The sequence below is a fragment of the Rhineura floridana genome, chromosome 1 (genome assembly GCF_030035675.1).
Source record: "Rhineura floridana isolate rRhiFlo1 chromosome 1, rRhiFlo1.hap2, whole genome shotgun sequence".
Classification (NCBI taxonomy): domain Eukaryota; kingdom Metazoa; phylum Chordata; class Lepidosauria; order Squamata; family Rhineuridae; genus Rhineura; species Rhineura floridana.
This window is the reverse complement of record NC_084480.1, coordinates 216793204-216806792: the sequence shown is the minus strand read 5'-3', so window position 1 is coordinate 216806792 and position 13589 is coordinate 216793204. Positions and strand designations below refer to the sequence as shown.

Sequence of the window (13589 nt, the reverse complement as noted above, 5' to 3'; positions counted from 1 at the left end):
TCATGTACATTGAGCATGTTCAAATGTCATAATTGGAATTCTGTGTTTAAATTAAACTGCAAGGCATCAACAGACTTCAAATGGAAGAAAGATTTTAGCTGTTAATATTTCTGATAAAAGCCATAGACTTTGATAATGCAGTTGATACTAGGTGATGCATAAAAGATACTTCAAATCATCTCTAATCTTAAGGGTCAGGCAGGGCCGGCTCCAGGCATGCGGGGGCCTTTGGGCATCAGCTTGCCCTGGGCCCCCGGTGCGTGGGTGGGTGGGTGTGTGCGCGCGTGTACGCACACGTGCCCCCCCGCACCCCCGCGCGGCCCCCCTACCTAGTCTCTACAGTAGTCTTCACCATTGCCCTTAATTAAGATGGCGGCCGCAGTTTCCCTAAGGGGAATGAAGCCTCCGCCGCCATCCTTGTTGATGGCACACGTGCGTGCTACTCGCATATCTTTGCCATCAACTAAGATGGCGGCAGCGGCTTCAGTACCTTAGGGAAACTGCGGCCGCCATCTTAACTAAGGGAAATGGTAAAGACTACTGTAGACAGGTGGGGGGGCGCGGAAGGGGCGCGGATCGCGGAGGGCCCCTCGGGGGCTCCTGTAGCTCCGGGGCACTCGGGCCAGTGCAAAACCTGGCCGCCCTTTAAAACCGGTCCTGGGGTCAGGTATGCTTTATCAGCACTTGCTTTTATACCTATCATCCAAACCGGTGCTTCAGCTGGTACAAGATTCTGCCAATTCAGTTCACCCAACTAATGTACTGCACAGAGGAATGCCTAATACTGCTCTCTCGTAAAACATAAATAGTATTTTCCTAGCAGAAAAACTCAGGGCCCCACATTAAAACATCAGATCAACTAGTTGCAAGGATATTTATTCTCTAAGAATCTATCCCATGAGCCAAAGGTGGAAAGAAACCAATGATCTCACTCTGCTCTGAAGAGGGCAAAAGACTGCAATTTCCAGGACTGCTTCCCATTTAGATTTTCCCCCAAAGCAAATGCCAGCTTCAGAAAAGGGAGTTTCTTTAGGACCGCAGCAGGGAAGGGAAGGGTTAATCACTCTGTCCACACTTGCTGTGATCCCAGCCATTAGTAGCCAGCCACACACCACCCCCAGCTGATGTGTCTTGGCATCAGTAGCATAGTGGCAAATTCAGAAGTGCAGGGTCCCTTCATGATAGTTATAGCCATTCCCCCTTCCATCACCCCCCTTCCATCACCCCCCTTTTTTGCTGCTGGCTTGAGAATTAGATCCTTATTAATTCTTTTCCCAAAACAACAGACATCTCTAGGAGCCAATCAGCATGAAAGAGAAGTGTTAGCTACTAAGAAGAGTCTTCTCAGTGGCTGACTCACTTCCGTTCACTCTGATTGGCTCCAATAAGCAGGAAAGGACAAGGACGTATGTTAGAAGATACTTCTCAGTGGCTAACAAACTCCCCTTTCATGATGATTGGCTTATTTGGATGGTGGAGACACAGGGAGCCTGCTGGGACCCTGCTTCCCAAAAAGTAAGGGGTCTAAGACCCCCAGGGTCCCTGGACAACTACACCCCTGCTTGGCACTTTTTAAAAAAACTTGCACATCAAATGCAAAGATGTATTTAATCTCACGTCTAGCTTGAACCTCAGAGATGCTCTGTTTTTGTTTCTGTGCATGTAGCTATGCTCGCTGTGGTGGGCAGAGGCAGCATGGAAGCAGGAACAGCCCAAGCCACCTTGGGGCCAGAAGCGGAAAATCCACATGGCATCTCCTTCTGATGGTAAATATACTATGAACCAAATCAGTGGGAAATTTGCTGCCCTCTCAACTTCCATCAGGATTTGACTGCCTCACCCTGCCTAATGGTAAGGCTGGACTTTCAGGAACAGGAATCTGCTTCTACAGGCAACACAAGTAAACAATGCAGGAGTAAGGTAAGGCATCACTCCTTCTTACAGAGGGATCCACATTCTCTTGAATTCCTCATTTTAAATGCCCTCTCAGGGCAAGTTTCCAAACGCATGGTCAGCACTTCATGATGCGGCTATCAAGGGACAGCTTGCATGAGTGAAACCACCATTGTGGACAACACCACAGCCAGAGGTTTCAGATAATTTTGCAATAATTTTGGAGATGCTATTCACATATCATCAAATGCTATAATTTTCAGAAACTGTACCAGCAAAGTTGTTCAGACACACAACCAGCAAGAACACATGATTTTCTCATGGACTAAATAAAACAAGAGTAGTCAGCCTTTCTGAGTCATGCACAGCAAAAGTATGACTTGGACACCCAAAGGGAGAGGGAACCAATTAGTGAGCTTACTTTCTCCTGAATGTTGTGGCTTGGGAGGCACAGTGGCTGCCAGGACTGTTTCCAAATGGTGTATATACAGTTAGTACAAATCTGTTTGCTGAGATAAATTAAGGTTACATCACTGTGGCTGACAGCCCTGCATGTGCCATTTCTCAAGCGGTGTATTCTGCACATCCCATCCGAGGCCAAAAATAGAAACAAGGAATGATGCTGTTTTTTAAAAGCATGAAAATGGGGGATAGATCTGACCCCACCATTCCAGGCAACAGTAGCTTTCCACCCAACAGAGGCTCTGTGCTGCGCAATAGGTAGAAATCCAACTGGTGCAAATTTCCCCACTATACAGTTGTGGGAAATGCTGAAGCAGTTGAGCCTCTTGTCTCACAGTTGTGAGATGCAGGAAAGCCAGGCAAAAGGTGGGAACCTTAATCCTTCAGGTCTCAATGAATGGTTTTGGATCCCTGAAGTTCATGAGACTCTTGAAGAAGGGTGGCTACTTCTGGGGAGAGACCACTCCTGGTGGTAAACAGTGGCTGGAAATTACTACTATCACCTTTCTCTAACCCTTACCAGAAATTCAACATGCAGAATCTGGAGGAAGGATGTTTTCAGCTCCCATCCTTTGGATCAGGGCTGGAGAACCTGCAGGCCACCAGATGTTGTTGGACTACAACTCCCAACAATCCTAGTCAGCATAATCAATGGCCAGGGATGATGGGAGTTGTATTCCAACAGCATATGGAGGGCCACAGATTTCCCCATTCCTGCTTTGGATCAATGTGCCCAGAGCAGCCAACTGAGACTCCTTGCCAAATCAAGAGAAAGACATAGTTGAGAGCAAGGTGGTAGCACTTCTACTAAAATAATATTCCCAATTTTGGTGGCTTCAGGTATTGAGGGAGTGGGTTCTTAGAAAGATGCCTCTAGTTTGCCCATCCCTCCAATGCCACCAACTGATGGTGGACAAAGAGGAGCTGCTTCTCCTTCCTGACAATGATCTGGTCTGCATCCCCATCACCTTATCAGTGGGACTGGTGCCTGCTCTGTCACTTTGTCCTGCCTTGAGACTGTGAGGAACTTCTTGCCCCATCACCAGGCAATGCGGGTGATGTTCCCATCTCTGTCACATCAGGGAACCTCTGCTTCCTTCTCATTTATCGATTACATATATATCTCACCATGATGAAACTCAAGGTGGCAGGCATGGATTTCCCAAGTGGGTTCCTACTTAGACACCAACCAGAGGCAGACTTGCTCAACTTCAGCAAGTGGCTCCAGCATTCCACCTACCCTTCCCATTCTGCTCCCCCAGCCACTGGTCCTGCACAGGCAGCAAGGAGGAGCTGCCCATTTGTTCACATACACTCATCCTCTAGGTGACAGTCATCCAATCTCTCCCCTCTGGAGTCTGGACCCACTAAATCTAAGAGGAGATGGGGGAGTGGCAATAGGAGGCTCTGGTCTATGTGGTAGGATCTCTACTGGAGATTGGCAGATACTCTATTATGCCAACTGTGGAAAATGGGCCTGATTCACTTTGATCCACAGATTCTGTTGTGAGGCATCAGGATGCATGCAACTGCAAGTAGGCAAAGAGTTGTATGTGCTATGAAATACGTTTAACTGTCATTTGTAGTAGAATAGCCCAAGCCACATTTTCAACTAGCTCATACTTTTGTACTGTTGTGTACCTTTGGCTAAATGTTGGGGTTTTCCTGACCCACAGAAACTCATCCACTGATTTTGAAGACCAAAGCATGGGCCAAAGCTCTGGCCCTGCCCCTCCCCAAACTGAGAGATACTCCACAGAAGCATCCATAAATACTTACATTATCAAACAAATTTTTGTTCTAAAACTAAGCATTTGATATGTTAAATCAGCAGAGTTGGTCAGACCAACGTCACTCCACCCGCCAGCCCTGCTAATGGCTTTTTGACAACTATGAGTTCCCCCCAAAGCTAATGGGATGGATGAATCAATTCCTATCCCCAGTACCAGCTCCAGGTTTGGGGGACCCCTGGTCAAGGTGCAGTTCCCAGGACCTCTCCCTGAATTGACCAATCTGCTGCTGTTGCAACCCTTCACTTGCCCAGTCTGTATAACTACTTGGAGCATGGGCACTCAATAGTGGCTGAGGCCCAATGGGATTGATAGGGCAGAAGGCATGGAGACCAACAATAGATGGTGCCAGAGTTAATGCCAGGCAAAACCATCCCCTGAGTAAGTAAGAAGGCAGGTAGGTGGGAAGTGGCTGTAGGCAGATTAAGGTTGGTGGTGTCATGAACTGCTGCCACCAGTTCAGTCCCAGGACTCAATTCCCAAACCCAGGGCAATTGATCCTGGCAAAGCACAACCTGTGCCTCCCTTATCAGGGCTGAGTAAACCAACTACAACCCTACAAGGTAGGTAGACTGCCACCACCCCTTAATCCCGGTCACCCACTCTGGGCCAAGGGGAAACCCAAAGTGCCAGAAATAGACTTGCGCAGGATTCCAAAGACAAGAGCCAAAGGTACACTCCTTGTCCTGGAGTCTTTAGGCAAAATATCCAAATATACGGTAGCCTGTGGCTAATTGGCCAAGGTACTGGATTCAGAGCCAAATCTCCCCTGCAATGAACACACACTGGTAAATAAGAAGTAGCTTTAATAAATAAAATCTAAGTGCACAAGTAGCAGCAAAATAGTTCCTTAAAACCCACACTCCTGAGGGCCAGGTAAAACACAGAGAGTTACAGTCACAGACAAAAATAACAAAACTGTCTTGCCTAATCTATACTTACAATAGAGGTAAACAGCAAACCATGTCATGGTTCCACATCTTCCCAGAGAGGTATAGCAGATGGTGGCTGGCGATCACTCATGGCCGAGTAAGATTGTCTTCCAAGATAATTTGGTTGGAAGACGCCTGTGTGTGAATTTGTTTTATGTGGGGAGATCGGCGCATGACGATCAACACACAATCTTGACAGAAAAAGACTTTGATCCAATGGCATTGATACGATGACAATTGGAAGTCTTTTATCTGCTGCAGCCTTCATCCGCCTTCACAGCCGTTGTAACATACACATTGTTATCCTCCGCCTGTTCTGCCGTTGAGGACATTCTTGGATCGTTCTTTGTCTGGTTCCTCTCCCTTGACCTTACCGCCATGGGTGACCCTGCTGGGAGCACGACTCCTGATAGCATCGCTCACAGGGTTCATTGGAACATGCAAGCCCACTCACCACTACAAGGTGACGATCCAGCGAATAGCAGATGGAACCCCACATAGGTAGCATCAGCAACCACAGAAGAACACTGGGGAACAAAGGCTAACGTCTGAATCCTATTCTTATGGGGAAATGCACAGCAACTGCCAGGAATTAATTAGCCAATCAAGGGGCTTTCTGATTATTAAATCTTCTAGAGCTTTCATGCCTAATGGTCATGCACTCACCAACCTTCCCAGGCCAGTTGGCCTTGAAGTACCAGTCTACTGATAAGCAGATGTTTTTGCTTGTAGCCTAATTAACTAGCTTCAGCTGTGAGAACTGCAAACTCATGGCCTTCTCAGAGGCCCCATTTCAGGCAAGATGTTTCCCCCAATTCCTTGCCTCAGAACCATTTTAGAAACCAGGCATTCTTGACAGGTGGGACAGTGCCTCATTTGCCCATTGCTTGCATGCTCAAAGAGGATAGGTGATCAGGCAGTGAAATCAAAAAGGGATTAGGGCCATGCAGGTGGAGGGCTCTAGGGATAAGCAGTGAGTCCCTGGCCAGGGTATAGGCCTCAGACAGTGCCCAACATGCTTACTCCTTGAGCTGACACTATATATCCTTGCTTATGGTATTAGGAGGATGTGTTTGACCTCTCCTTCCAACAATTATGTCCACTTCCTGTGGTTTCAATTTTATTAAATTCAGCATTAAGTATAAGTACTTCTGAAGCAGGAAAGTCGCAAAGTAGGCTGGGAAGGATGCTTTGAACCGGCTCATTCAATGACTCCTCCTATAGCTAAGAAAGCTACACATTATACTCGTGTATTAGCTTTCTGTACATGATTGAGCTCCATGAATTTATTTTTGTTACCAAAACCACATGTACCACAAATGAGGGGGGAAACCAGGAGAGACATAACTAGAATGCTGGTTATTGTCAGGCTACCTTCCAGACAATATCGGTTCTATCTTCATCATAAAATAGCTTCAATCCACTCCATGTGTTAAAGTTTAGCTTGTTCTAAAAAGATGTGTGTACAAGTAATAAACACATTTCTTTGGGTATATCATTCTAGACTCAAAATCTATATTGGTTTTATAATACTGGTCATATTTTAACTGTTGTGCTTACCATAAAGAATCCTGGGAATCATAATTTGGTGACAGTGCTGAGAATTATCTGGGACAGATCTACCATCCATTTCACAAAACTACATTTCCCAGGATTCCCTGAGGAGGAATGATTTCCACTACAGTGCACAATCAGCCCTTATGACCTCTGTAATGTGCAAAGGGCTGTGCATGAAACATTAAAGACAATCAAAACAGTCACTTACTATGGTTCCATTTACCCCCCATTAATCCAATGCTTGAAACTTCCAGTTCATAACTCATTTCTTGACCACACCAGTTATTCACCATATTTTGTTTTAAAAATATGCAATATAACTTGAGTTTAAATAGAGGAACACATAAGCTCATGCTAGGTGAAAAACAAAGTTGCCAGGCCAACCATCAGTTGGGATTCCCTCCAGTAAAAGGCTGATTATTTATTTATATACCGCCCCATAGCTGAAGCTCTCTGGGAGGTTTACAATTATGATGGCCTCCCTTACCTTACACACAGAATCAATTAAGAGCCAATCCAAAATGCTTGGAAATCTGCATGTCATCAGTAAAAACATCAGTGTCCTTGGAATCAAAAAGCAGGCCGTGAGTTGGGAAATGTTCTAAAAGGGCTAGCAGCTGAGAATTGAGACACATGATCAACATCGCATCATTTTGTTTTATTTTTATTTATTTTTTTGTCCTCAACTTTCTGCCCCTGCTGTTAGTCTGGACTCTGATTCTGCCATTATGAAAAGCAGAACCTCTCCTGGGAGCAAGCAAGAACCAAATTGTCACCATTGTTTAAAATACAGTATGAAATATAAGTGGCACCCATTAAAATTAATTACAGGCTTTTAGCTGCCTCAGAATATACTGTAAATGGACGCTGTACTGCTAATAGGGTTTGAAATGTGTGCTCCATACATGGTGGCCTGAGGAGACTGACACTGCATTTTTATATAGGATGACATTTTGCACCCGATTGTGCTTCCCATATGAATGCAGAAACACCCATAACTATCACCACCCCACCCTTACTATCTTCAGCAGATCTCAGGCAGGGTTGCTAATATCTGCTTTGTTTTGTCATCAAGAGTAGAAAAGGAATATCCTGTAGTAAGTTCCCTGCTGTACCATGTTTAGCTTCTTTTGATTGAGAGACCACTGAGGACTTTGGATGTCTTTGTAATATGTGCTTTATTTGCATACAAGACAGAAGCCTTTTCGGTAGGTGGTTCTCAGGTCTGATAACTGGGTATGCTGCCTATTCTGGAATGGGTTGCTCTCCACTTGAAAGAACAGGTGTGTAGCCTGGCTGTACTCCTTGGTCCGGTGCTATTGTTACTAGAGTCATAGGTTACGCCAGCGACTCAGACTGCCATTTTCCAGCTACAGTTGGTTTGCCAGCTATGGCGGTTCCTCAATAGAGATCACCTGGCCGCAGTGACCTGTGCTCAGAGAATGTCCATGTGGATTACTGCAATGCATTTTCCATGGTGCTGCCCTTAAAATCAATCCGGGAGCTACAATTAGTATAGAATGCAGCTGCCAGTGTATTGTTTGGGGGCAATTGGCAGGGATCATGTAACACTGATCCTGAAACATTTTAATTGGCTGCCTATACATTTGCAGGCTGAATTTAAGGTGCCGGGGTTGATCTATGTAAAGCCCTAAACAACTTGGGACCCAAGGATCTGAATAAATGCCCTTCCTTGTATTAGGTTGCCAGGGTCCTTAGATATGGGGATGAGGTCCTTCTTGTCATCCCACCATTGGAGGAGATATATTATGTGATGAAACAAGACAGGACCTTCACTGTGGTGGCAGCCCAATTAGCCCCCATCCACCTCCAACCCCACTGCATTCTCAGTTTGAGTTATCTCCAGGTACAAACTTCAGTTCTCATTTCCCCCCCCTAAATCTTGGCTCACCACCATTTACACAGGCCAGGTTGCGCAACCAGTGTGTCAGGCAGGAGGGAGCAAGCTGGATCACTGATTGGTTGGTGTCACCACACTGTATCCCAGGCCAGCCTCATCCCAGTAACCAATCAGTGAATTGGGGGGGGGGAAGGGGCAGACTAAAGGAAAGATTTGCTCCCTCTGGTCTATGTCTAGACTATGAATTAGAGTCTAGGCTGCAGCTTCAGCCTGCTGTTGGGTTTTATGAGATAAAACGTATCTCTAGCAGAATAAAATCGACAAAATGGAATTTAGCATCTCCCCCTCACACAGACTAGCTGAATAAAAAAAACAGGGTCTTCCTTAAGTAAAAATACACATAAACCAGTTTACTCATGACTTTTCATATGATCAGGAAACAGGCTTTAGCTTGGAGAGAAAAGGTAAAAGTAGATAGTAAGTTTAGTCTAGCCTTTCCCAACCTTTGGGTCCCCAGATGTTGCTGGACTACAGTTCCCATAATTCTTGACCACTGGCCATACTGGCTGGGGTTGATGGGAGTTGTAGTCCAACAACATCTGGGGACCCAAAGGTTGGGAAAAGTTTAGGCCATGATTATAAAGTGTTTTGTTAGAACAGCCTTCATGGCTGTTCTGTCTTGTAGCTAATGGAGGATATGCACGACAACACAACAGCTTAATAAAGGAATAGGAAGGGAGAAAAAACAGGAAGCTACAACACAGTAAACAAGTACAGAGCTGTCCTGACACTAGCTAGAGGTGACATCTCCCTGTTGATAACATGCAAACTTGCTTATTCCCACCATCTCTGACTTCCCCACTCACCCTCTCTCAGGTGCAGTCCTTTCTGTGGATGGAAGTTGACCTCTGGTTGACAGAGCTGAGAAGGAATTTTACTCACAGTCACAACTGAGCTAGGGCCATGAGGATTTCAGGTTCCCCATAGCATGGACATGTGTTTTGTTGGAGTCTTGGTAAAATTAGCAGAGTTTAGCTGAGTGTAGCTCACCTCAGCATTTCTGTTCAGCATGAGTTTCTGCAATTTACCAGAGAGAAAGCAAGTTTTTACCTTGCTCTGAATGACTGAGACTTTAGACTTAGTAAAATAAGAAAAACCTACTTTATTAAAAGAAATACATACTTGATAGGAAAGGCTCTAGTTGTAACTAACTAGGTTGGAAGTGCAAAGACCAGGCTTGGTCATTGCCCCCATGCTAGAGGACAGAGACCAAAGGAAGAAGTCTGCTCTCCCTCAGCTGGTCCAAGAAAAAAGAAGGGAGAATGGAAACAAGATCAGCTGCCTGGGTCTATCAGTTTACAATGGAAGGAAGACAAGATAAACATAAGTAAGGTTAGGCAGCCTAGCCAGCTGGATGGTCCTTTACACATGCAGAGAACCAAATAGGAGATGCTCTTGCCACACTTCCAACATGTTTGTGGATGCAAGTCTAGATAGATCTAAGTTGTCACAACTCTTGCAAGATTCATAACCTCTGAGGAAACCCCCATAAGGGGTCTTGGGGTAACACTTCAAGGCCTCAGCCCTAGCTGGCGAAAACCACCAAAGCAGCCAACGCTATGGTAAGGCCTAAGAGTCCGGCAGCTCCCCCTGGTGGCCCAACAGGTGGGCTGGACATGGTCCAGCAGACAGTCTGTCTAATAGATGGATCCTTGCCCTGTGCCATGACAAAATGTCATATACTGTAAGCAATAAAAGTTGTGGCCTTGTTCAACCACCATTCATCCCATTGTGCTCATTCATTGCTCCGATTAAATATCTGGCTGCACATGGTACACAAACTGCTACTGTTGCTCCCTCTCCCCACGAACACACCATAACTCTGGTCTTAGACCAGACCTCACCCCTATGGATGAATGACCCATTCATGAAGCGTTCGCAACCATTAAAGGCATGTGTGCAAGGTTTGTTTTCTTTTAATCAAATCCAGAATTCCCCTCAAGTATCACCTCAAAATCCAGTGAGAGGCCCATTCACAGTAATCAGACAGCCACACAATGTATTCCTGGCATTCATTCCACCCTAGCAGTAAACTGAGTGAGCTTGCCTAAGAACTTTTGGATTCTTAGCGCCCTCCAGATGTTTTGGACTGCACCTTCTATGTATTAGCTTTAGCCCAGCCTAGCCATCTCCCCATTATCTCCTGTTTCTTCCCTATAGGACACTTCCTTAGTGTCTCAGTCTAGGGTGGTCCAATGGAAGAGCTGTCCAGTCCAAGTCTGGTTTAAAGATAAAGAAGCATTAAAGAGGGAGACAAAGAGTCTCCTGAAGTTACCCATTAACATCTAGTAGCTGGGCAGCACACTGAACAGGCACTAACAACAGCAGATCCATACCATACATTTAAAGTACATCCAACACACATAATCCCATTACTTCCCCCAAAGAATCCTGGGAACTGTGGTTTACCCCTCATAGAGCTACCAATTTCCAGCAACCTTTCCCCGTTCATATGGAGATGTATTTTGGTTTAAATTATAATAATTATTTCTAAGTTTGCATCTTTATACATATAAATTAGGATGTGCAAATTTTATGCAACTCTATGTCCCCTTTTTGTGGTGATGCATTTCCTCTTTCTTTCCTTTTTCTGCTCATCCATAAAGCTCACTGGTGGCTCTAGGCAAGTCACTGTCTCACTGACAGCTTAACTGATAGTACAGGGATTTTATTAAGATCAAATGTGATAGACTCATTTCTGCTACCATGAGCAACTTGAAAGAAAGGTAGTGTACAAAAATGTGGTAACATCATCATTTTACTTAAATCCACTAAGATTCAAGAATGTAAGGCAGACTTTCTGCTGCTTCTTCAGCACCATCCCTCCAGTGATAAAATGTGACAGATGGCTTTGAATTGTCCTCTGCTATCAACAAAACTTTACTAAATGTTCAATCTGTTTTAAAAGCAGCTTGTTGAAGTCAAACAGAGACAAACTGCTTTTGCTAAATTTTTAATTTTGCACATGTTGCATATTACAACGTTAGAAGGAAAAGCAGGGGGAAGAGAAGGAAATCTCAGAAGCTGGAAATATATATTGCATGAGTATATACACAGAGTGAAGTACATTTCCATTTTTAAAACTTCCAAATGTTAATGCATTAAATCAAACTTACAAGAGCACTTGCAATTTCTTCATACACATCTGCTGTCTTTGGAACACATACAGAAAATAGTTTTTAATCAATCTTACAAAGATCACAGCCTTGACCCTTCACCACATTAAGAGTGGTGAAGAAAAAAATCAATGAAAACGAATTAAACCTGAAGAACTAAGTAATGTCATCTGTTTTATGCCTGAGTAGGGGATATTTTAAGCCCTACAACAGCATAATTGTGAAGATGATGTACTTTAAAATCGCATGTAGTGCATGTAGGATGTACTAGAGCCCTATCTGGGCATTCTTAGGGTAGAGACACACTTACTGTTCTGCTGGCTCCAAGTGCGTCTCCTTTTTTCTGAAAATGGGGGCACACAATGCTAGTCAAACTCTGCCCCTTTTTACTCTAAAACCTTGTCGGATCAGTTTGAGTGTTGTTTTTAAAAAACCATTCAGCTTCAGACAGATTTCGCAGCTGATTGGTAGATTAACCCATTTGTTTTCCAAGTGTGGGCAATGAAAACACTTTGCTGTAGGCTCAGGCAGAGACAGTGGTTGGCCCAACACTTTGCTGTGGGCGGTCCTGAAAGGTCTGAAGTCAGCAGTGGGGAAAGGAGGTATGTCCAGCTGAGGGCAGAGTTGCTTCAAAACGCAGCCAGAAAAACTATTACTAGTTATGCAATTAGGTTCTAAATGATGCCAGGAGCCTACATGCATACAGCAGGCTGCCTACTTCAGACCTTCACCCCAATGCACAGAAGCTAGAGGAGCTAAGTTGGCAGAGATGTAACAGATGGGATGAAGCCAGTGAGCCCAGCCCCAGTGCAATTCTAATTGCACGCATAACAGCATGCAAATAGGGCTTAGATTTTCAAGATTTTCCTCCAAAATAAAAGCACTTCTGTAGTACACATTTTCAATCATACAATAATTTAGTGCACTATTTTCTGTTCTCTTCCATGTGATGCTTCATGGTCTTACTCTAAATTAAAATCTCCATGGAAAATAATGAAAGCAATTAAAAATCAAAATCCCTTCGCCTGTAGGTAGCTAATCCAAAGGGGTAAATTTGGCCATCAGTGGTGCTACTGATGAAGACCACAAAAGCATAAGCCTACTATTACCAGGAAAGAAGGAAGCATCCAGGTGGTGCTATTGGGTTGTTACTGATCTTGTAGCATACAGTTGGAAAGCATGGCTGGACATGCAGATCTGGTTTCAGGACTGAAATCAACACCCCAATTGCAAGAGGCCTGATATGCAGTGCACATATGACACTTCTGTGCATGCTGGCTTCCTTATCAACTTAAGTACAAGGGGCACCTGAAAAGCATTGGGGGAGAAACCTGGGGATAGCCCCTTACAGGCAAGAGAGTTGTTTCTTCAGATTAGACATTATGTCCATAAATCACAATAAGAGAGAAACTGTGGGTAAATCTATGCCTTTCCTGTCCCTTAATCTATGCATCGATTGTTTAAATAGGGCTACTATGGATTTGGTTTCTAGCTTGATACAGGAAAGCTCGTACCTATGCGGACAACAAAACAGTCCTTCAATAACACAGCTTTGGCAGAAATGGAAAAAAATGGCTTTGATACAACATACAATATGAAATTCTTATTGGCAAGGATATGTAATACAATATTAATATTCTGTGTGGTTTACTAAGAGATGCTACAGGCCTTGATCACTTTCACCTTGAAAGTGAGAATTGATAAAAAGGAGCTCATTGACTCGTGCAATTTCCTTCCATTTGCTAGTGAATTTGAGGAGAGTAGTTAGGCCAAACAGAGCTACAATGTTTAGCTGACTAATCCGTTTGATTAAGTAGGTGCCCCTGAGCAATTAGGGTAGTAGACAAGCATTTATCCATCCTGCCTGCCGTTCCTTCTGAGGAGCTCACATCCAGAAGTTAAGGGAGCAGCAAGGAGT

General features: G+C 44.4%; 1 long non-coding RNA gene across 2 annotated transcripts in view; it reads left to right on the top strand.

Annotated features, from left to right (window-relative positions):
- The first annotated feature begins 576 nt into the window (after nt 1-576).
- LOC133368640 (uncharacterized) overlaps nt 577-13589 on the top strand; it is a 62788-nt gene continuing 49775 nt past the window's right edge. For both annotated transcript variants that reach the window (XR_009758719.1, XR_009758715.1), the window contains exons 1-2: nt 577-667; nt 1667-1920. This is a non-coding gene — a long non-coding RNA (uncharacterized LOC133368640). The remainder of the gene's footprint in view (nt 668-1666; nt 1921-13589) is intronic.